Raw genomic sequence first — 21,872 nt, 5'->3', positions numbered from 1 at the left:
ATACAGCAGCCAGCCATATTAGGAAATACCTTTAAAAATAACTACAATTTGAAAGACGGTTATTTTCATCTATACTTTAATAACACAACAACAGATCTGCTTGTTATTTACCCTGAATGATTTGCTAAAAGACTTCAACTTTCTATCAGAATGAAAGAGAATTAATTATAAAGTTATATATATAGTCAGTTCACGACAGCCATCTGTGGACATCCCAGAAGGAGGCTCAGGTGTCTGGATGAATCTAGTGGAATTCGGCACCTTCCTGTTGATTCTCCTATGACATATTTTGCATGTATATGGATATACAACATTGTAGATATTGTGTCTGCAGACTGAGACTCATTTGTGCAAGAGGCACAAGAGAAAAATAACAAGCCACTCTGATCATCCTAAAATAAGACACGTATCGTTGGTCAAGGATTTATAAATAATATGCCAATTCAGTGATCACAGACTGGGGAGCAGACCCGCAGCTGCAGTAAAGGTCTGCTCGGCAACTTCTCGTGCTAGCTGTGCATTAACTAGCTTGAACACCTGCTGTGCCACACTCACGAATTAATGGCCTTTTGGAACGGGTTCTGTTCGCTTGCTGCAGGATCGATGGTGGGTATAGTGACTGCCCTTCAGGCAATGCACTGGAAGGATTTGTGGTGCGGGTGTATGTTGAGTTAGCCGAATTAGTAATTGCCCTGTCTTTGTAAAGGCAGCTCCTCAGCTGTGTGGACACTGCCTGGTGAGAAGCTGCTGGGCACGGACAATCACCACAACTGACTGCATCATGTACAAATGGGCATTTCGGCAGCTGTGTTCTTCCCGTGAGCAGTGGCAAGAGAGAAGTGCTGGAGGAGGCTGAGCGGTGTCCTGCTTCTTGGACCCCTGTCATCAGAGGAGAGGGATGAGATGGTGCTGCTGGCCTTGGAAGCCCCACAGCCCGCTGGCTGCAGCGTTTGAGCACTATTGTGGGAACTTTAACCATTTGCTTGAGCTGTTGTGGTACTTTCTACTTGGCATCTTATGCTGACCACTTCTGGAGACAAAGTACAGGACTAGGTGGTCTGTTTGCCTATCCCTGTTCTTAGATTTTCATTTACTTATTAATCACTTCTCGGATTTCCATTTCCATTGGTTTTATATGTCACTGAAGTGACTAGCTTAGACTAGATGCCTTAGTTTTAGATAAAGTCAAGTTATATGAATTCTTCCTTAAAGTATTAACATTTCTACCTTGGGAAAAGCAAACATACAAAAGGCTTTCACTCCTAATCCTGAAAGTAAATCTATAACATTACTGGGACTTGGCGTGCATTTTAAGGTTCATTAGTGCCTTAATAACTAAAATGATACTGAACAATTTTGGCAATTATTATAACACAACTGTGCATGAATAAAATATTTTTCACCGCACTATGGTGTAAGCTACAATATTCTTGCAAAGTAAACCTGCAAATGCTTGCTGCTTAACCCTTCTTGTCTCTGAAATTTATAATTAATTCAATCAGGGACTTTTCTGTTTATTTGAACTGGCTTTGATTTGAACACTAGCTAAGATAGTTTTATGCAAATTCATGGCAGATGTGCAGAAAATGATTTTTCAGTTGTTAATAATTTTGTCCAATTCTTTTCTTCCTACAAAAGACCTGTTTCCTCCTGCTTCTACAAAACACCTATTTCCTTTTTAAATATTACCTTTACTTTCCCAGCCCCTTAGATACATTTGAAAACAGAGGATTTGCTTTGGCTAGGGAAATAATTTCCTCTTCCCTACCCTTCAAAACACCTGAAATGCTGATCGCCCTGCTCCCTTTAACTGAGTTCCCTGAGATGGAGCCCTTCTTCTCAAGATTTTACACAGAAAAGTGGAAACTCCTGCAATCTGGTTGTCAGAGACCTGTGCTGCTTCTGCATTTTCAACAGGTATGTTGCATCATGACAAGAAATGTCATTTTCTGTTTAGAGGTAGAACAAAAATTCTAAACCCCAAGTTAGTAATAAAAAAGAGTAGGTCAGAAACTCCTTCATATGATTAGATGAGGCAGGTGGTCTTCATGGATTTATATGCAGTTCATACTTACACTACTTAGTAAAAAATTTCTGTCAATGGGAATTAATGCTCAGCTATTACTATTAATTGGATACTTTCATTCTTTAGCTATTTTTTAAATCAATTCCCATATGTCTAGGTAATGAAATGTCATTCTGCCAACCAAAGAAGTTGTTATACTGCAATGCAGTGGAGAAAAAATATAACGTGCTGGTGTAAGGAAAATTTGTCTGGCTTTACGTTCCTCTGCACTCAAACTTTTGAAAAAAATTGCACAAGAGTTCTAACCAAACTCCAGGGTTATAATGCAGATACAATACCTCCAGAGCTGTTCTCATTCTGGTGTTACAAGTAATAATACATATGAAATTATTGGAAAACTTGGAAAAATAAGTGGATATAGACTTACTTTGCATCTATTGCATCTCTCCTCTATGCAAACATGTATGTTTTCATCAAGTTTTTTCCCTGTACACTACAAAAAATGCATCTGCGTCATAATAATTTTTCCCTGCCTTAATTTGTGCAGGACTCCTGAGAAGATTCTTTCTGGTGTTTCTCCTTTTTTAACAAGAATAGTGTTCTAGTACAACAGAAACATTCATGGAGAACATCTGCTTTCCCTCAAAGCCTGTTTTTTGGTTTGGTTTTTTTTTGTTTGTTTGTTTGTTTTTTTTTTTTTTTTTTTTTAGGAAATGAAATCCACACTCAAAAACCTTTAAAACAGCAATACAAAGTTCATCTGATTTATGCTGGCATATATTTACACAAAGTGCGTATATGTAGGTTTAAGACACTGCATAAGCACTCACTATTAACATGTCGCATGGAATGACCAGCCTCATTCCTGTTTATTCATGACACATGGGAATGAGGCATCTTCACTTCTGCAGATTCCGTCAGTGTAAACATCGATTGCTGCTTTCTGCCATATCTTCTCGTTATTTTCTTGCTGTCATCTGTAGTCAACAGTCCATCCATCACTATTGCTTTGATGATTACCAGAGCCTCTGCATCAAGACACACTGTCAGCTTGACATCCTGCATGTGCAATAACCTTCCCACTGCAGTAGGGATTTCTAGCAGCTCAAGTGCCATGGAGACAGGCTACCCTTGCATGAAGATGAAATAAATTCTTGGGTTTACTTTTTTTTTTTTGATTGCCTGTTTTGATTTGCATTTTTGGTCATTCTGATTTCCCTCTTATGCTTGTGTTGCTGCTTTGACACAATCCCTTATCAAGGAATACATTTTGAAAGAGCTGAACATGATTTTATTTACTCCAGTTGGCCAGTTAGCAAGAGTGCATCACGTTGTCTGTATTAGGTCTGATTTCTCAGTAAATACCAGCAAAATAGTGCTGTGAATGCTAACTCTCCTGAGTTTTCCTTAGTTTGCATCAAAGCAGTTTTAAAAAGCATGTTTTAAACTGGGAAATAGTATGTTTGCTTTCATCTTTTCCCATATGTGCAAAATTCCCACCCCCCCATATACCTCTATATGTATAAAACTATTAAGTTATATACGTAAAGCAGGATGAAGCAGGCACAAACTGAGGTATGATGCATGACCTGAGCTGACATGGAGGTAACTGTGTCATATTTATCCCATGGCAAGGTTTAGCTTCCGAAGTGGATGTGAATCCTTTCATAGCTGGGAATTCCTTAGTAAAGGAACACCATGAATACCGCCTTTCTACCACATCTCTACAACCTGGGACATGCAAACAGGCTCAGAGGGTTTACATTTTAATCAGCCATAGTCAGTTAGTACACTTACGTCTTTCATTGCATTCTTTGATGAAAAAAAAAAAAAACAAAAAACCAAAACCCCAACAAACAAGCCCAGAGCTTATTTTAAAGTTACATTTAGGTATGAAATGTGTCCTTTTTCTTCTCCCCAGTGCATACTTCTGCTCTTGAGAGTCTTATCTTGAACTGCTTTTTCTTGTACTCAGAGCCTCGTACTATTAAATTGCCTAATTGGTCAGTCTCACAGCATGGGAATAAAACATCCCAGAGCATAGGACCCTGCAAAATATCTGGTTCAAGAGCATCTTCCCCTGTTGCATGTTTGTTGTATTTCTCATTGATGTAGTCTAGGACTGTTAAGGCAACACAGAGTTCCTGTTTTGATGTTTGGGGAATGATGTTGCCACAAAGGATTTGTATATTCCACACTGTAGTGATGGTTTTTCTGATTGTAGTCAGCAGGATGCATACACGACAAGGTGACTTACTGTTTTTCTTACTTCAGAGGAATCAGCTAACACATATAAAAAGCGAGGAAGCTTGAACATCTGCTCAGAGATTATAAAAATAAAAGTTATAATGGGATAAGGCTTTGCTTTCAACTTTTTATTACCAAAAATAATTGTATTTTTCACAAGAAATCAGGAGGCTGTCACTCTCCTCATAGTTACAGTTAATGGACAGCATCATCACTGGTAAATCAAGAAGTTGCTCAGTTTATGATTTTCCAGGTACATCTGCAAATTAAAAAGGAGAGTCCTCCATATAACAGAAAGCGTTAAAGAAACTAATGAGCAGCTTCTGTACAACCTTGAGGTCAGAATTTGACACAGCATGAAGATGGAAATGTCTTCAGAATTGGAGGAAAAGTATTTTGGAAAGGAGCTCCAACCCAAATGTTGAAAGACACTGAATTATACAAAGTACTAATGAATACAATTCGATGCAACTATCAAAAAGGAAAATTAGGTTTAATATCTCCATGGCAGAAAGTGCAACAGAAAATAAAGGAAAAAGTGCACTTCATTACTGGAAAAATGATCAGGCATCATTTCCTGAAGGCAATCAATTCCTGAGCTGCCAGTAAGTGGTCTGCCTGTGCCCATGGTGTCCGTGCATGCCAGGAATTCATCAGTTCCTCTCAGAAAGTTTGTGACTAACTCTGCCATTACTTGGTCAGATAAATTCCAATTTTGGTAAATATGTGTCATTCAAACATGAAACTGAGAAAAAAAAATAAAGCTGCAATAAATTTACACTTGAATATCCAGGATCATAGTTGTCAATTTTAATAATAAAGATAAATGTCAGACTCTCCCAGTCCTAATTCTAAGACGGTGAGTCCAATATTGGCTAAATCATCTGTTGTTCTATCAGGAAGGTTCCCAAAATACTTTAGATGCTTTTTTCAGAGGCATGCAAAACACTCCCAAAAGGAAAGTGTTACGCAGCCCTGGAGTAGGGACCTACACAGGTGCAAAGGGTGGGAGCAGGGATAGAAATAAGGAAATGAGGACAACCTCACCCACTGCAAGCAGAACCAGCCATTATCCCGGTCTGGCTTTGTGTGTAACAGAGCTATGTGACTACCAGAAGAATGAAACTACAAGAAGAGAGGAGAAATGAAATCAGAAGAAGTGTATATCTCCAGTGCAATTTCCTGAACTTTCCTGGTTCTTTTTAATGTAATTGTTGCATTAAATGCCTGATGTTGCATTAAATGCCTGATAGTCTGCCAACTTGGAAGAGAAATTGCCCTCAGAAGAACCAATAGGACAGAAGGGCACCACCTTTTGTCAAAGAAGACAAGAAGACTTCATTATTGCCTATCCCAAAGTATTCAAAGGTTATGCTCAAGCTCCAAATAATATGAGCCTGGCTTGAAACTCATAAGATTCAATGAAAGCTTAGTTTTATTATATTTACTACCTGATTCCTGAGCCTACTAGTAAGGAGGCATTTGTGTTACATTTTCAGATTTCCCAGTGACCATTAGGGTTGGACCTTATGGCTGCCTTTTTTTCTCTTAAAAAAAAGGAAGCTGAGATTGGCACTGAGTCCCTTTTTTCCAGAGGTAAATTTCCAGAGATAAACCATAAACTATTGCAAGAATCAATGAGATACTGACAGTTGTCAGCACCAGGTGTACTAAAAAGTGGCAGTAATCTGACTTCAGCTTGGAAGAAATAAATAATACGAAGTGCAATTTCAAAGCAAGAAGGGCTGGGGGCAAGAAAGGCTTTTGTCAGATTCATGTTCTCATTTCCCTATGGCTCTCTCCCACTGCCCAGATGGCTGCATTTCCAAATGTCTGTCTTAAACTTTTCTACTCATCACAGGATTTTTAGGGTAGTTTGAAGAAGAATATTCTCCTTTGTCAGCAAGTTTTTCTTGCCAGGTGTCTTTTGCTGAGGAACTTTTGGAATCTAAAAGTTTCTCTGTGTCTACAGAAGTTACCTTACAGAAGAAGATGTTTTGTTTAACTTAAATGCTACAATAGACTTATGAGTTTAGACTTAATTTGGTATTTAGTAATCCAATAATAATGACATTTCATGGCCTCTAGGACAGAAGGCTGCCCTGAAAGGTTAATGGTTTTTTCTGTCCCCATTATTTGCCAGACAAGTCCAAGGTCTGTTCTCAGTGATGGTGGTCTGAGCCCAAAACAGCTTTGCTGAATTGAAATGCAGTGATGTGCTGGTGTGAAGGAAGGCATTTCAACTTGTTTCCCATTCATCTATTAATATTTATTTTTTTTTTTACATTTCTTTGTTTTATTCTTTTTGGATGCTTGTCAGTGTGACTGTGGTCCTTGCAGAGTCCTGCTGATGTGCTGCAGTGGGAGTTTCACCTGAGCAGTAGCTTTGCATGGTAGAGCCCGGAGAGGGGCCGAGGTCCACCTGCATGACGGCAGTGACACCAGCTGAGCTCTCCTCTGCCTGGCTTCTGCTGATGGGGTCAGTCAAAGGGCAGACCTGAGGCAAAAGGTTTATTAAAGTTTAAACAACCTGGTTGCTGCAAAGGTATCTTTCATTTGCTCCAACATCTCCACTGTCAGCAGGAATGACAAACTGTTCATCACTCACCTGCTTTCTTTAGGGTTGAGGGAAATGGAAATCTGGAAGGATTTAACTGGGGCATCCAGTCAAGAAGATCCACAGGGTTTGGTGGTGTTATAGCAAATGTTAATGAACAGGCAGGGCAAGGGTTGCCAAGAGGAACATTAAAGGACACCAAGACACCTTCACTACTGATGTCCCCAAGGTGCCCTTGTTAGGGAAACTTTGTGGCATATAATGAGGACCTCCAGGGAAGAATCCGTTTTGGACATGACAGGAGAGAATGAGCTCTCCAAAAGGCAAGCAGATCCTTAATTCTCACTGAAAGCTCTGGCTCTGAGGATCAAGACCTGAATTCTCAGCACTAGGAGAACTTGCAGAAGACTGACTGCAGCTGTGACAGTATAAAACAATGTTGGTTTTCTCATGTCCTTTTTACGCTTCCCCAAATATTCAGTTACCCTTGTGTAACATCATTCTCATCCAGTTCCTCACCAACACGTTTCCTCAGGTGCTCAAACACATTTGTCAAGCTTTCTGAGGTAGAAATGTAAAACTGAGTGTCATCAGGATGCCCTTTAGGCCATGTCTCCTCTGAACTAAATTGAGTATTTGTAAAAGAGAAATTGATCTGCCTTTCCGTTAAGGCTCAGGGGCTGAAGAGGAATTGTCCTGCCTTAGCCCCAGGTTTTCTCTCTTCAAGGGTCTGCAAGTCAGTAAGTACCACACGACTCCTAGCTCCAAAGTTTTTGCTAGATGAGAGCAAGGACATCTAAGGACTAATAGGAGTTTCCATGTCTGTAGCAAGAGATACTTTTTGCTCTCAGCCACACAAAGCTGCTGCCAAAAACATGTAGCTTCAGTAGATGACCATCCAAATGGAGACGGCAGAGACTGGGACTTGTAAGGCAGAGATCTTTGTTATAGGCTGCTTTTATCTTTTCTTCTCACTAAGTGCCAGGAATGAAACTGCAGCCTTAAACTGATCAATATTTTGCCATCACCTTGAGGAAAGTAAAGATTTCACCTGCAGAGTTTGGGACTTTTCTTCTTTGCTAATGTGTGCAGAGAGGGCAAGGGTAGGCTTCCTGGGGATCCAAAGTGAAGAAAGGCTTTCCATTAAAAAAAACACAAAAAAACAAACAAAAAACCACAACAAACAAACCCCCTTCATTTTATAAAGCTAATTTTAGTCTCTTGTTTGATACCCTGTCTAAGGAAAGGAGAAAGCAGTGTCTACTGTCTGTTTAAATGTTACTAGTTTAGAACTGAAATAACTTTTGTTAGAAGTAAGTGACTTTAGGCAAAGGGTATTATAGTGATAGCAGAGCATGTACTAGTTATTTGAGATGTCTTACAAGCAGATCAGATAAAGTTAGGGTAATCTTGGATCTTTAGTTGTTTGGTATTGTAAGAGTTAAAGACTTTAATACTATTTTATTCTGTTCTAATAAATAACTAATATTTTGTATTACATCTCAGTTACTGTATGAGCCTTGTAGATGACCTTTTATTTCTCTTCATTAAGACAGTGGTCATATTTGACTGTAACTTATTGAGATCGATAAATGCTTAATGTGTTAACTTCTCAGTCTAATTTTATGTGACACCTTCCTGAGTCAGCAAAAGGAATGGAGGACAGATTGGGATGTGCAGTGATATCTGAGAGGTATTTATATATAACAGCTATGGACTTGTGGCATGTTTTCCAGGATTATTAAACTATTTTCTTATTGGTAAGTCCTCTAACTATCTGTCCATAAAATGAAGAAAGGGTCATCTTGCAGTTCAGATGCAGAACTTATTTTCAATAGATCAGAATTGAGTTCCTATCCATGCCATAAATTTTGACTGTGACCTTGGGCAAATCACTTATTCTCCCTGCCTCTCATGTCTCTGTAAGCTGAAGTTGGGATAATAACTCCTTAAAGATGAGAATGAACATGTCAGCGTTCGTGTGGCACTGACACTGTTATTCAGCTCAGGGTCCTACCTCTGCCTTGAGCTAAGATGAAGTTGATCAGATATTGTATTTTACCAACAGTTTCTTCCAAAGTGAGTTTCTTGCTCTTTTAATATTTAGACACAGCCATAGATGTGAATGGGCTGAGACTGTTCCCAAAAGAGTCTTTCTGTACCCTGATAGATTTGAAGACCCTTGTTCACACTGTGCAGAGTCCCTTCTCCTTTCCCAAACATTAAGCCAGATTCTGCCTTGATCAAACTCATTTCAGAAGCTGAAGGCTTTCTGGGTACCCAGCATTGCCACATAGCCAGTAGTAGGACTTAATTTCATCAGTGTAACAAGGCACAGTTGGAAGGGAAAGAAGACCCTGGGTAAAGAATTTGTTGCTTTTGCTTCTATGCAAACTATACATTGATAATGATTTACATAATTCAGTCTAGTCTACAGCATGCTAGGGGGCATGAGTATCTGCACAGCATTTAGTTAGCCAAGATAGCCAGCAAACATAACTCAGTTATATTTTGTTAACAGTGAAGATTTAATCATCTTCCAGAACACTCTGGATACCCAAATGCTTGCTGTTGAAAATATTATCAAAAGAAATTTGTCTAATTGTGGTGTGTTATATGCAATCACTAGGATGCATTCAATGCTGTGGTGTGGTTCTTTGCCATTTACAGCTGTTTTGGGCTTATCTGTCTCCCCTTTACACACCTTCATGATCTTATGTATCTGACACAGGACTTGTTTAGCATCAGTATGTCACAGGGCATGGAATAGACCTAGAAAAGGTCATAACTGTGCCCTTCTCTCTCTTTCTTCCCCCTTACTTCACAAATGGCTCATACAGGTTGTTTCTTTTTTCCTTCCCCAATGGACATATTCCAAGAGACATTTGAGTAAAATGAGCAAAATTTTTCCATGGCGCCAGGGTCCTAAACCACCACCACATGATAGCTACATGGTACAAGCTACAGTAGAACCCTAAGTTTGCCAGATGCCATTGCCTATCATTGATGGTTAGATGCAGTGATAAAGCAAATAATATTATGTTAACTCTTCTGCATTTAAAATCCCAGAAAACATCCAAGACAGCAGGAAACATACTGTTCTGATCCTATGAACAAAGTAAATGCCATGTTGTCTCCATCACAAATGCCAAACCACTCTGGTTACCCATTGGGTCAGCTCTCATGCTACCTGAGGTGCTAGCAATTAAAATCACCACACTCTGAACTGAAGTTATGTTGCTTTTCTCTTAGTGCCAGAAAGAAGGGGAAAAAAAAAAAAAAAGGCAAAACTCATACTGAATCCACCAGACAGCCTTTGAATACAAGTACACAGAAAATTCCCAGTAGACTTGGGATCAGTGCAGAGAGCAGCACTGGAATTACTGAATATAGTTGGCAAACTATGAAAAAGAAAAATAGGAACCAGTTCTGTCTGTGTTATCTAAGATAAAACCATCATTCTATTGCAGAAACAAACTACCTTAAAATGAAAACAAAGATTAAAAAAATATATTGGGCAAGAAATGGATACCATTCTTTTAAATTGTGTCAAGTGTACTTCATCCTGAAATGGGAACCATGATAGATAATTGTTTGTTACTGGCAGCTTAAGATTTTAAATCCCATTTTGTTGGATTCATAAAGGGAAACAGAAAGCTTAGAGGTGTCCTGAGACACTGCTGTGGTTTAGAGTGCCTAAGGGGAAATCTTTAAAAGTGCCCTTAAAATTAAAAATATTTCCACGGACAGGGTTTTTTACATCGAAGGGGACAAAGGGCATGTTGAAACTGTTCAGATTTACAGAATGCAGTGTGGGAAAAAAAAAAAAAAGATAATGAAAACCAGATATTAACTAACAAGGACAGTTTACAGGGTGAACTAGATGTTTGGTCAGCTCCAACCTGTGCCAGGACTCTCAAAGAAACAATCCCTACATCCTTTGGTTTTTCTGAAGCTGTAACACGTAACAGTGACCTTGGTACTTGCATGTAAGCTGTGCATTGATGAATTTGTTAACAGTATTAGTGAGAAAAGTCAAAACTGCATCTTTTGAACAAGTACCCTTCAAAATCAGCCTGTGCCTTACAACAGCAGACACAGCATGCATGCCCCATCAGGCTCCTTCTAGTCCCTTCAGTAAATTTGTGACTGGAAAAGACTCTGCCCTCATCTGTGAATAGGTTGCCTCAGTTAAGCTTGGAAGAATAGAGATAATGAAGCTCTGCGTGCATGTTGTGTCCCCTGAGGGAGAAGGACTGATGCGCATAAGAGGATTAGAAAAACAACTTCAGTGAATTGATGTGTATTATATTCATCTTTATATTCAACTTTATATTAAGGCCTTAATTTCAGCTCCCAATAAGAATTCATGGGTAAGGTTGATGTTTCTTGAAAGAGTCTTGTCCAAAGTGGCAAACATTAATCTTAACCTGTAAAGATCTCAGTGCTAAAATGGGTGTGTCCTTATATAAGACTAAAGAAAATTTTGTCATGGGGCGTCAAAGTTCCTGTTGATATTTCATTGTTCTTTAATGGCTGATTCCTTTGGTCAAGGACTTGTTTGGGATTATGATCTCAGACTCCCCAGTAAAAGAAAGGCACTGGCAGACTGGAGCGAGTCAACGAACAGGCCACCAAGATGGTCAGGGACTGGAGCATGTGGTGTAGGAAAAGAGGCTGAGGATTCGGTTTGTTCAGCCTGGAGAACAGATGACTTAGGGAGATCTTACTGCTGTCTGCAACTGTCTAATGTGAGGGTGCAGAAAAGACAGAGACAGGCTCTTCTCAGAGGTGTCCAGAGACAGACCCCATGTGAACTTTAGGAAATTCCTCTTTGATAGAAAGAAAACCTTTACCGTAATGGTGATCAAATATTGGAATAAGTTGCCTGGAGAGGTGGTGGAACATCCATACTTGGAGAGATCCAAAAGTCAACCAGAGTTGAGCAGCCTACTCTAACTAGGCCTGCACTGAGCAGTAGGTTGGACTAGGTGACCTCTACAAGTCCCTTACAACCTTCATTATTCTGAGAGTTTGTAAGTCAGGTCAACAAGATGTTTTCATTGGTTGATTTAATGGCTTGTGATTTCGACACTTTGAGATACTGTATTTCTGAAGTGTCAGCAGAGAGAAAATCAAAGGGGGAAGAAGCAAGCCTTGCTCCCAGCTTCTGCTATGGTGGGTACCATCATCACCTGCTTGGGTCTTCATAGTCCTGATCAACACCCAGACCACACTCAGGCAGAAGGAAAGGACTGAATGGTAGCACAGCTGGTGATGGCTAAATCCAGCATTTGGAGCAAAATAAAGCTTTATTTCTGTGCTATGGTCCTTAAGTTTTTTGGTGTTTTTTTTTCAAGTAAAAGAATAGGGTCTTGGATGTCTTGGGAAATGCTGTGTGTTTCAGCTGCAGCTGCTGGTTCAGGCCCTTAGGAGGAGCAGAGAAACTGATTAAGGCCGTTTGGTGCAACCACAATAAAATAAAAAATTATAAAAACTCTGCTGTGACAAAGCCTATTACTTCTGAAGTCAAAGGAAAATAGAAAGGTGAGGTAAATGGGAGTAGATAAGGCCTGAGAGCATTTCGCCTGGGTTTTCCTTTAAGAACTAAGCACTGCTCTGTTTTTCAGGTTAATCTCAATGCTTCATCTCATTCCACATTGCCATGCTCGCAGCCGGATGAAATATTTATACAGCAGAGTAATTCATAGCACTCTTTTCCCTCCTATATGAACCTACTCTTATTTTATTCTTTTCTCCACACTCCCCATATACATTCACCAGCCCAAATTGTGTTTGTTACATAAGCTGTCAAGTTATCTGTGTAGTGTTGTGTTAGGGATTTAGCTAGAGAAACAAATTCCCTTGGTGTGCAAGTAAGATTAGAACAGCATGTGTATGTGATGGATTTGTGGACTGAAAGCTCGTTCAATTTTAGTTTGATTATGAAGGCAAGGTTAAATGTGAACAATATTAGCAGAAGTACAGGCCTGATTCTTCAAAAACCCATGAACTTTAAAATCTCTGCAAAACTGTTTGGTGCAACAACATCTCATTAAAATTGGCATGTCCTTCCTCTCTTTTCTATTTCTTCCCTTAAGCAACTAAAATTGCTAAATACTTCAGTAATCAGCTTTCTTAGCCCCACTTATTTATCTCTAGTCCAAATCTTCTGGATACCCTCACAAGAAGAGTACTCCCAGGTTCACGTGCACATCTGGGAAGAGAAGAGAGAGCAAGACAAAACTCTCACTGATGCCACAACTAGGTGTCGGTGATATCACTGCCACAGAGACACGCTGACATATCGCCAGGAGCCCTCCATGCTCTGCTGTCCAGCCTGGACATGGCAAAAGCACAGGCTGGTGCAAGAGTTTATGCAGGAGCAGGAAGTCTGAAGCTCACTGAAAATGCCCTCCAGTCCCTGGCTCCTCTCTGCCTTTGGAGCAGTCAGGAAACACAAGTGAAGGAGGACAGGCTTCATGTCATGTTTTCACCGTGAGGTTGATTTGTTACCCACAGCCACCCCCAGACCAAAGGCAGCCTGAACACTGAGAGAGCACTGGGGTCAGCTGTGGATGGGGCAGAAAGTTTGGGTGAAACACGCTTCTCATGCAAATGTCATGTCTCTACAGGAGGTCAGTGTAATCACTGAGGCTGCCACAGTGTATTTCATGGTGTTTTCAGACTCAGAAACAAGTCAGCTGGGGTGGTATACTAAGCCTGAATTCCCCACAAGTCTGTTGATGAACTGACTAAAATTAGAGGAACATCTGGATTGGATTTCACTATAGAAGGAAGTATGTGTGGATAGGTCATTTTAAATATGTCCTTTCACATAAGCAGCATCAATAAATCCAGTCTACTAGCTGTTGCTTCCTAAGTTAATTTCTGCTAGGTATTTACCTTTAAATAGCAGTATGCATTTCTCTGTTAGAGAGCACCTCTACCACCAAAATGGACTTCAAACATCTTTCACTTACTCCACTACAAGAAAAGTGAATCAAAATCAGTGCTTATGACCAGACAGCGGTCCATTGCCTTTTCTGTTTGTACTCTTAACAACCAACAGAATGATGGAAAACAATTAGCAAGCAAACTGAGTCTTGAAGTCTTCTCCCTGCAGTCCTTCTCCCCCAGGTTTCTGTAGGAACTAGACACACAAACACTGCATTGGGCTCTTTGGCTGTTGGAATAAAAGCCAACATCATTTGCAGTTGCACTCCCAACCATGCCAGTCAGAGGAATCAGTGAAGCTGGCAAGACTACAGTGAGAGATTATACCTCTTTTTATCTCCTGCTCTTGTGGTGCAAGGAATTGTTTGTAAACTGAAATTGAACATTGGCAGCCCCAAAATTTCTGCCCAGCATGCTAGCTGCTTTGCCTCATTATTTGTATTCAGTGATGGCAGAGACTTCAATCTCCCCTACTTTTCATATAGTTTGGTTGTCTGCAGAGAGGGAAAGACTGGATGCATACTTCAGTGTGGACTTACTGTTATTTCATGTCACAAAGTCCTGTGTTTTGAAATGCCACCTATTGGTTCTCAAAGTTGAGGGCAGACTGGCACACCTTCATACTACATATTGTGCCTAGGTAAAGCAGCTTTGTTAAACACAGTATTTTAGAAAAGAATGTATAATTTGTGACTGTTAAAGCTGTTCTACCATGTGGGGTGTTAGGCATCAAAGGAGCAAAGCCTGCACTGAAACAACAGCCTGTCCTCTGGCATCAGTGGGTGCAAGAGATACAAGTTCCTTCAAGTTCTGTTACACACCTGGGAGATGCTAAGTGCAAGAGAGAGATCTGCCTGATGTCTCAGGTACCGGCAATTGCAAGACAGGCAAAACGGATTTTCCAGGTCATCTCTAACTGAACATTAAAAGGTAGCTTGACAGATAACTTGAAGCTTCAGCATCGTCAGAAGTGAAGCTACAAAAACATCACTTTGAGCAACCAAAGATTTAGAACCCAACACTTCTCATCAGTGTGGTTTTTCCCCATTACTAGCAGACCCCAGAGCTAGTTCCTGCTATGAACTGGTCAAAGTTTAAGAAATGTTGAAATCTAACAGATATTCTGGATGTTTGATTATAAATCATAATAAATTGGCCATGACATTTTCAGTCTCTTCTGGTCAGCCTTATATTCTAGTAAGAGTATGAGAATTCAAGGACTCACCAGCCGAGACATTCCATAGCACACCAAGGTTGTTGAGTACCTATGTTTTCCAGTAGTATGACAGAATTGAGAGACACAGGCCACTCTTTGGTTAAGAAATAAGAAGAATATGAAGTCATGCTTTCTCAGTTCATTAGAAGGTTTCTAAAACCCAGAGAATTAAAGGCAGAGGTGTTGTTGGAATGCAGCAGATTCTTCTCTTCATCATTTGTTTTAATATAATAGAGAAAAGCCACAATTTAAGCTAAAACTGCAAATAAAAAAATATCTCCCCCTTATTTAACGAAAGGTGCCTCCTCTGGTGCTAGTAATATTCTAATCCTGTTTATTCTCCAGTGAGTTTAGTTTGTAGGTTTTTGCAGGGAAAAGGATTTTTCTAAAGTAAAATTAAACCCCAGAGGGAAAAATCCACCTTTTTATTTCCTAAACAAAAAGAACAATAAAAGAGACTTCTCCCCATTTGCAAATGCTCTTTGAAATAACCCAACTAATTCAACTGGTTTAATGGTTCAATCTGAGAAAAATCATATACCAAACTATTCTTTTGAACAAACATGTAAAGCATAGAGCTACAGTGATAAAGTAAGGTTACTGAGGCAGTTTGTACTTACCAGAGCTTTAGCTTCTATTACTTGATGGACTCCTAACCAGCTTTGACTTTTCATTGACTTTCCTCACCTTTAATTTAAGACTGCATTGACTTTTTCTGTCACCTTAATCCATTTCTAGCATTAAATTTCTGCACAGCTAGCTATAATGCTCCTCAATATTGATTATATTCTTTCCTCTCAATAATGTTTTGTTACATAAATTGAGAATAATCAAAGAAGCTTCCTAGTATTTTGCTGCTTTTTGGTAGTTAATAATTCCACCGATTTTTAAAAAAATGTTTTCTTCAGTGTTTCATCGCTCACTTAACCCAGGTCATTGTTTTGGAGAAGGGAAAGCTGTACGTGAGATGTGGTGCAGCAGCTATGCAGAACATATCTTAGTCCCTGGGGTTTACTCTAAGTGACAGCTACATGAGAGGAAATCCTGACAAGGTCCCAGTGGTGACTTTCGTAGAAGCCAAAATCTCATTCCATGGCTGATGGCCAAGTTGTTTCTAAGTAGGGTCACCACAAAAGAAGGGAGTGACAAGGAGAAATGAAAGCTCCCTTGGTCTTGGGACTTCCCAACTGTATAAAGCCCACCAACAGGGAAACACAACACCTCTGGGAATCTGGTGTTCATACTTAAGACATCTGAGCACCCTCCACTGATGACCAGCTACAGATGAGCTCCTCAGGGACACAGCGGTGTAAGAGAAGTGAGACCTGTCCATGTAAGGTTTGAACAGACAGTGCCTGGAAAGCCAGGACTAACTTCCTCCATGACTTTGCCCTAAAATGGTGGAAATAGTTTGGGTTTGTGCAGCTCTCCCTTGCAGGGAATGTGTGGGTTTATGCCAAGTTGCTCAGTAGGGTGTCACCTTCATTACAATAACCCAGGTCTGATTAAAAGGTATTTCTATGTTACAGAGGAATTGGAATTACAGAAGTGAAAAAATGAAGCAAAATATAATATTCTACAGGAAAATACTGTATGGAATAGCACTATGTTAGCTGAGGCTTAAAATACTCTGGGGAAATTTAAAAGTTGCTTGAAGAATTACACAAGGAAAGATAAAGTATTTTTTTCCAGCCTCAGGATTTAAACTTGAATTTATTGTTCCATGACAGGGTGTCTCTTCTCACCATTTAGTGGATCATAAAAAGAAAACTTCATTTTTATTGTTTCTAGCAAAAAAATAAAGTTACTTATGCTTGTAGCCCAGGTTCACAGTAATGTGCCTGGCTGGGTAGGTCTTAAATACTTTTTTTTTGGTAGAAAAGGGAAGGGACATATTCATTATAAATATAAAATGTTTTTTATATTGTTTGGATGAAAACCAGTACTGTATTCGTTCCTGTCTGTCTCCTTGACTAACCATGTTGTCACCACTGAGGCTCACTCCCTTGCCTGGACAAAGGACATGTAATACAGGGCTCATGGAAAGCAAATCTCCTCTCCCATAAGACTGCTTCCTCTCTCAAAGCAAAAAGGCACACTTTCGATTGTCCTCAAAGTCAGTCTCCTTGGGTGGACACATCATTAAAAATAAACTATAATGAAAATTAAGGTGATGTGTTCCAATACACACTTCTAGTAGCAGCTTTAAAAGAAAATTTTTGGTTTGGTTTTTTCCTCCTTGTGTCTTGTGTTTGGTGTCTTTTTTTTTTTTTCTTTCTTTTTTTCTTTTTTTTTTTTTTTGTAAGGATGGGTCCTCTCTGATTTTCCTTTCTTCTTTACTGTAATATTAAAGTAACTGTTTAATGCAACCTGGTGTGCACCCATAAGTGCTCAAAGGAACATGATTGTGTGTCTGTTCCTGGGCAGGGCATTAAAGCATACACAGAGAAAGCTGGTTTGTATAACAGCCTCCATCATGTATCTCAGTTGTGACCTCAGAAATATCACTCTGATTTTCCCCATTGTGTTCCCTCTCCTGTCCCTGGTCTGTCCAGTCCTGGTAGAGCAGAGTCTTCTGGGGACTGAGACCATCTCTTTCCATAGGAACCTGAGCTGTGCTTACTACAAACTCTACATACTAGGAGAATACAAATTAATGACATTAAACTACTGTTCAAATGCCTTATTGACTCACGTCTTTTATACAATATCAAAGGCTATATAGTTCTTAAGCCTCTCTGTCACAGTAAATACCAGCTTTCAGTCATATCTTTGCAACTGAAACTCAGCGGGGGACTAATGGATAACCAACTATTTTCTGCTAATATACAGTAGAAATGAGTGTGCTTGACTAGTTCTTAAAAACCCTCACAGTGAAGAAAGTACTCAAAGTCAAAAAGCTATTCTTCTTAAGAGAATATTTTTTTATGATCCCTGATTCTGCATTTAATTCTGGAAGTGTAGTTTAAAGGGCAGAGGGAGTTGTTAAATTTCATTTTGCATTCACACTCTTCTTCTGTTGGCACTCCTGTGGAATTGTTACTGCTGCTCATGCATATTGAGGGGAATGCACCCCTTTGCAGGCAGAGTAGAGCTCTGCAGCTCATTTCCAGCCATTTCCCAGATGCTCGGCACTGTGATAGCATTGAAGCCCACAGGATTTCCCATTTATGCCCTTATCATTTTTTCTTGGTTTCTACAGAGGATCTGCTTTTGCAAAAAACATCTCTATGGCAGAGGAGGGCTGGATGCAACGTCCTCTAAGCTCATCAGCACTTTCTGCTGCTCCTTCAAAGTGCACCACATCCTTCAAAGCACAGCACATCCTTCAAAGCACTTCTAACTCTTGCCTGTCAGCAGATGAGAAAGCAGAGCAGGAGCCAAAAGTTAAAGACCCAGGTTGCACACTGCTGCTGAGAAGCACACCGGTTCCAAGCATTTTGACATCAGAATTACTGCCTAGACCAGGAGCTAGTGCAGAGTGCCTTGTATCTCTTTGTGGATTAGCAGGTTGTGCCATGATTAATGAATTCCCGCTCTTTCTCATCTAGACAGAAGCTACATGAACTGTTCCAGTCAGCTTCAGTCTCCGAGAAGAAAATTAGTACAGCATATGATTACACAGCAGGAAAAAAGTCAGTGCTTCACCAAAGCCTGGATGATCGTTCTGCTCATTCAATTCAGGAGGAGTCCCCATAGGCAAGAAGCTCATAGCTATAGCATGCAAGGAGTCGTATGGCATATGTCACAGTAGGACACTTTTCATTGCATGTCATGGCAGATCCTGTGGTGTGTGGTAAAGAGAGATAGCACATCATGGCAGAGCATGTGGCAGTGCAGTTAGGGAGACAAAGCTACAGCGATCTGCTGTTAGAGTGCAGGCAATGGGGTAAAATGCCTCTGATGCCACCAGGAAAGTTTGACAAAATAATCCTTCTAACTTATGTTCATTCTTTTTTTTCAAATTTTTTTTTTTTTTTTTTTTAATCAGAAATCAAACGCCAAAACTGTAGTGAAAAGCAGACCTGTTTCTCATCAGCATAACACCTGGGATGGAAAATTCTGAATGTGCCCTAGTAACCATGTAAAAAAACCCCTCTGTTGTGCTTCCATTCCAGCCACTGTTCTCACTGGGCTGCTCTCCAAAGCCTCCTCTGCTGCAGTGCATTCCTGCTAGACAGACTGTCTGACACAAAGTCCAAGCAGAGAGAAGTCAAAGGAGGCAGTTAAGCAACTGCATGTTTCTAATTCCTTTCTTGCTTAAACTGTGTGTACTCAGGTGGGAAAGGATTTTATTTTGCTTAGCTGAAAGAGATTATCAGCAGACTTGAGAACATGAAAGAGCACCTTAAGCTGGAGCCAGCTCAGATAAATTTTTGGCTGTGAAAGTTCTAAGTAACTTTAACACAAAGTAAATATATACCAGTGCTTGACATGGGCCAATATGTGAGGGCTAGAATAGCTGTTGTTCCTTGTTTTTATTAAGTCCCTATTATTATTGTGCTTACAATAGTCAAACAAAAACGATGGTTCATGATACCATGTTTCCAGCAAACATGGAGCAAAAGGAAGTTTCTTTCTGAGCAGCTTTTATCTAACCACACAGGTTGAAGAGGAATGGGAAGGGCTGTAAGGAGAAAGGATATGTGATAAATTTCATGTTGGCATTAAAATTTGAATAGGTGGCCAGTTGAGGCATTGCTGAAAAACGGCAAATGGGGAAAAATAGAACAGCAGAGACAAGAGGAGTACAATAGGTAAAGGGGATGAAAAAGGAAGAGCACATCTGCTGTGGCTGAAAGGAAGGCACTGAAGAAGGTGTATTGGAGCATGCTAGCTTTTGCAACAAAGGAAAAAAATGCTCAGAGCCAAAGTTGTTTGATATAACCTCTTGACATCGGTAAGAATTATATTGCAGACCTACACAGTCCTTGTCACTTAGGCCATCATTTGTTGCCATGGACAGGACTGGGACATCTTATTTGGCCTTCCTCTGGAGATGACGAATCACTGTTGTGATGTCTGACACTACGTGGGCAGTATAATTCTCAATTGCATATCCAATTCTCACAATCACTTCACATTTCAGGCAGGAGAACACATAATGATGTCTACAACTAGAGTTACAGTAAGGGACTATTCCACTGATGCTAATGACAGATTTGTGCCTTAATTGTTTCCAGTTTGAATAATTATAAATATTTCTGTCATTGTTTGATGGTCATCTCAGCATAACATTGGCACTTAGGCCCTTTGTCAGTGCTGAATGAGGAGAGTTTAACTTTGCATTGGCCCATTTCATAGTTTCTACTCCAAAAATTCTTGAGCTTCTATAAGCTCCTTATCCTCAGTCTCTCCTCAGTCTTTTAGATTTTGGTTGTGGTGAATGAAAAAGACAGAGTGCTTTTTTAGGAATGGAGAACTATATAATTTACAAGCTGCAAGATTACATTAATATTTAGAGGAAGATGAATATACTTATGTACATAAAATTTCAGTGCTAGCCAGTAAAGCCATGTACTTGCCCATGTGAACTGAACTCCACCTAAAAAGTCAGTTGTGGAAAATGGACCACTGACATGACAAATACTTTTCTGTTTCAGAGTAGCTCCAAGAATGATTTAGAGGTAGCAGTTTTTGCCAATTTTCTTATTCAGCAGACAATCAAAAGGATGTAAAGTTAATAAAAGCAGGGGAATCTAGAAATTGTCTCTGAATTTCTCAGCCCTGGCCTGTGTATATTGCAGTAGCATTTCTGCAGAAATCCTCCCAGCCAGTCAGACAGTACTCTGAAAACAACCTTGTACCAAGATAATATCTGTGAGGATCAGACTAGATGGGGATAAAGAAAAAATATACATTTTGCATTCATAAACATAGTGGGAGCATTAAAGCTGTAGCTCCTTATAGCAATATTCATAACTACAGGCAAATGTTTGCTCTAAATTAATCTTCAATGTATTACATTTAGGTAAATTTTCCTTGGGTTGTCATAAGCCATTGCATTACTTTTGATACAGTGGTCTGCTAGAGTAAATTCCACAACAGAAAGTAGAGGCAATTACAGTCTCTACCTTTTTGCTAAAAATATATGGTTAAATTCTTTCATCTGAAATACAAGGCCTACTACTGCTAACAAACACAAACTTCTCCACTTGCTCCCCATTCCTGCCCTGAACTTCACTACTCGCATAGTCATGCTACCGTTCTGAGGATCTGATGGATCATCAGGATTATCATGGATGGCAGATGCTACCTCACTTCCTTCTTCTTTATTAGGACTTGTCCCCACTCCCTTTCATTAAGGATCATTATTTTGGGTTAACTCCTTTCCTCATGTTTCTATATTTCACTGTTCCTTTTTTCCAAAACGTAATGAAATATTTAGCCATCCAAATAGCCCCATCACTCCTGGTCCTGGCTCCTGAATCTTCTTTTTTCCGTTTCCTCTTGTGTTGCTTCCATTCATCTTTTCCACAGCTCTGCTACACAGCATCACTTTCTTGGTGAAATACGTCACTTACCTGTTTAAATGTTTTTCAAGATCTGCACTTGCTCTTAAACTTCTGGTCTTTATGTCCACATCAGCCTAAACCTCAGAAGTGAATCTGTGTACTATATGGATTCTTCTGTCACCCACTCATCTTTTATGTTCCTCCCCCTATTATATACAGGTCTGTATCCTCATCTTATTCAAACATTTTGAATGACATTTTTTTCATATGAAAGCCACACTATTAACTTGTCCCCCCCATCCAATATTCAGGTTACTTAACAAGCACAGCTGAGTTGCCTTTGGTATGAGGCAACTATGCTAAATTATACCAGCAGAAAAACTGGCCAAAATATGAGGCAATTTCTTCATTTAG

This window comes from Athene cunicularia (genome assembly GCF_003259725.1).
Source record: "Athene cunicularia isolate RWA chromosome 2 unlocalized genomic scaffold, athCun1 chr2_part1, whole genome shotgun sequence".
Lineage (NCBI taxonomy): Eukaryota > Metazoa > Chordata > Aves > Strigiformes > Strigidae > Athene > Athene cunicularia.
Note: the sequence above shows the minus strand (reverse complement) of the source record.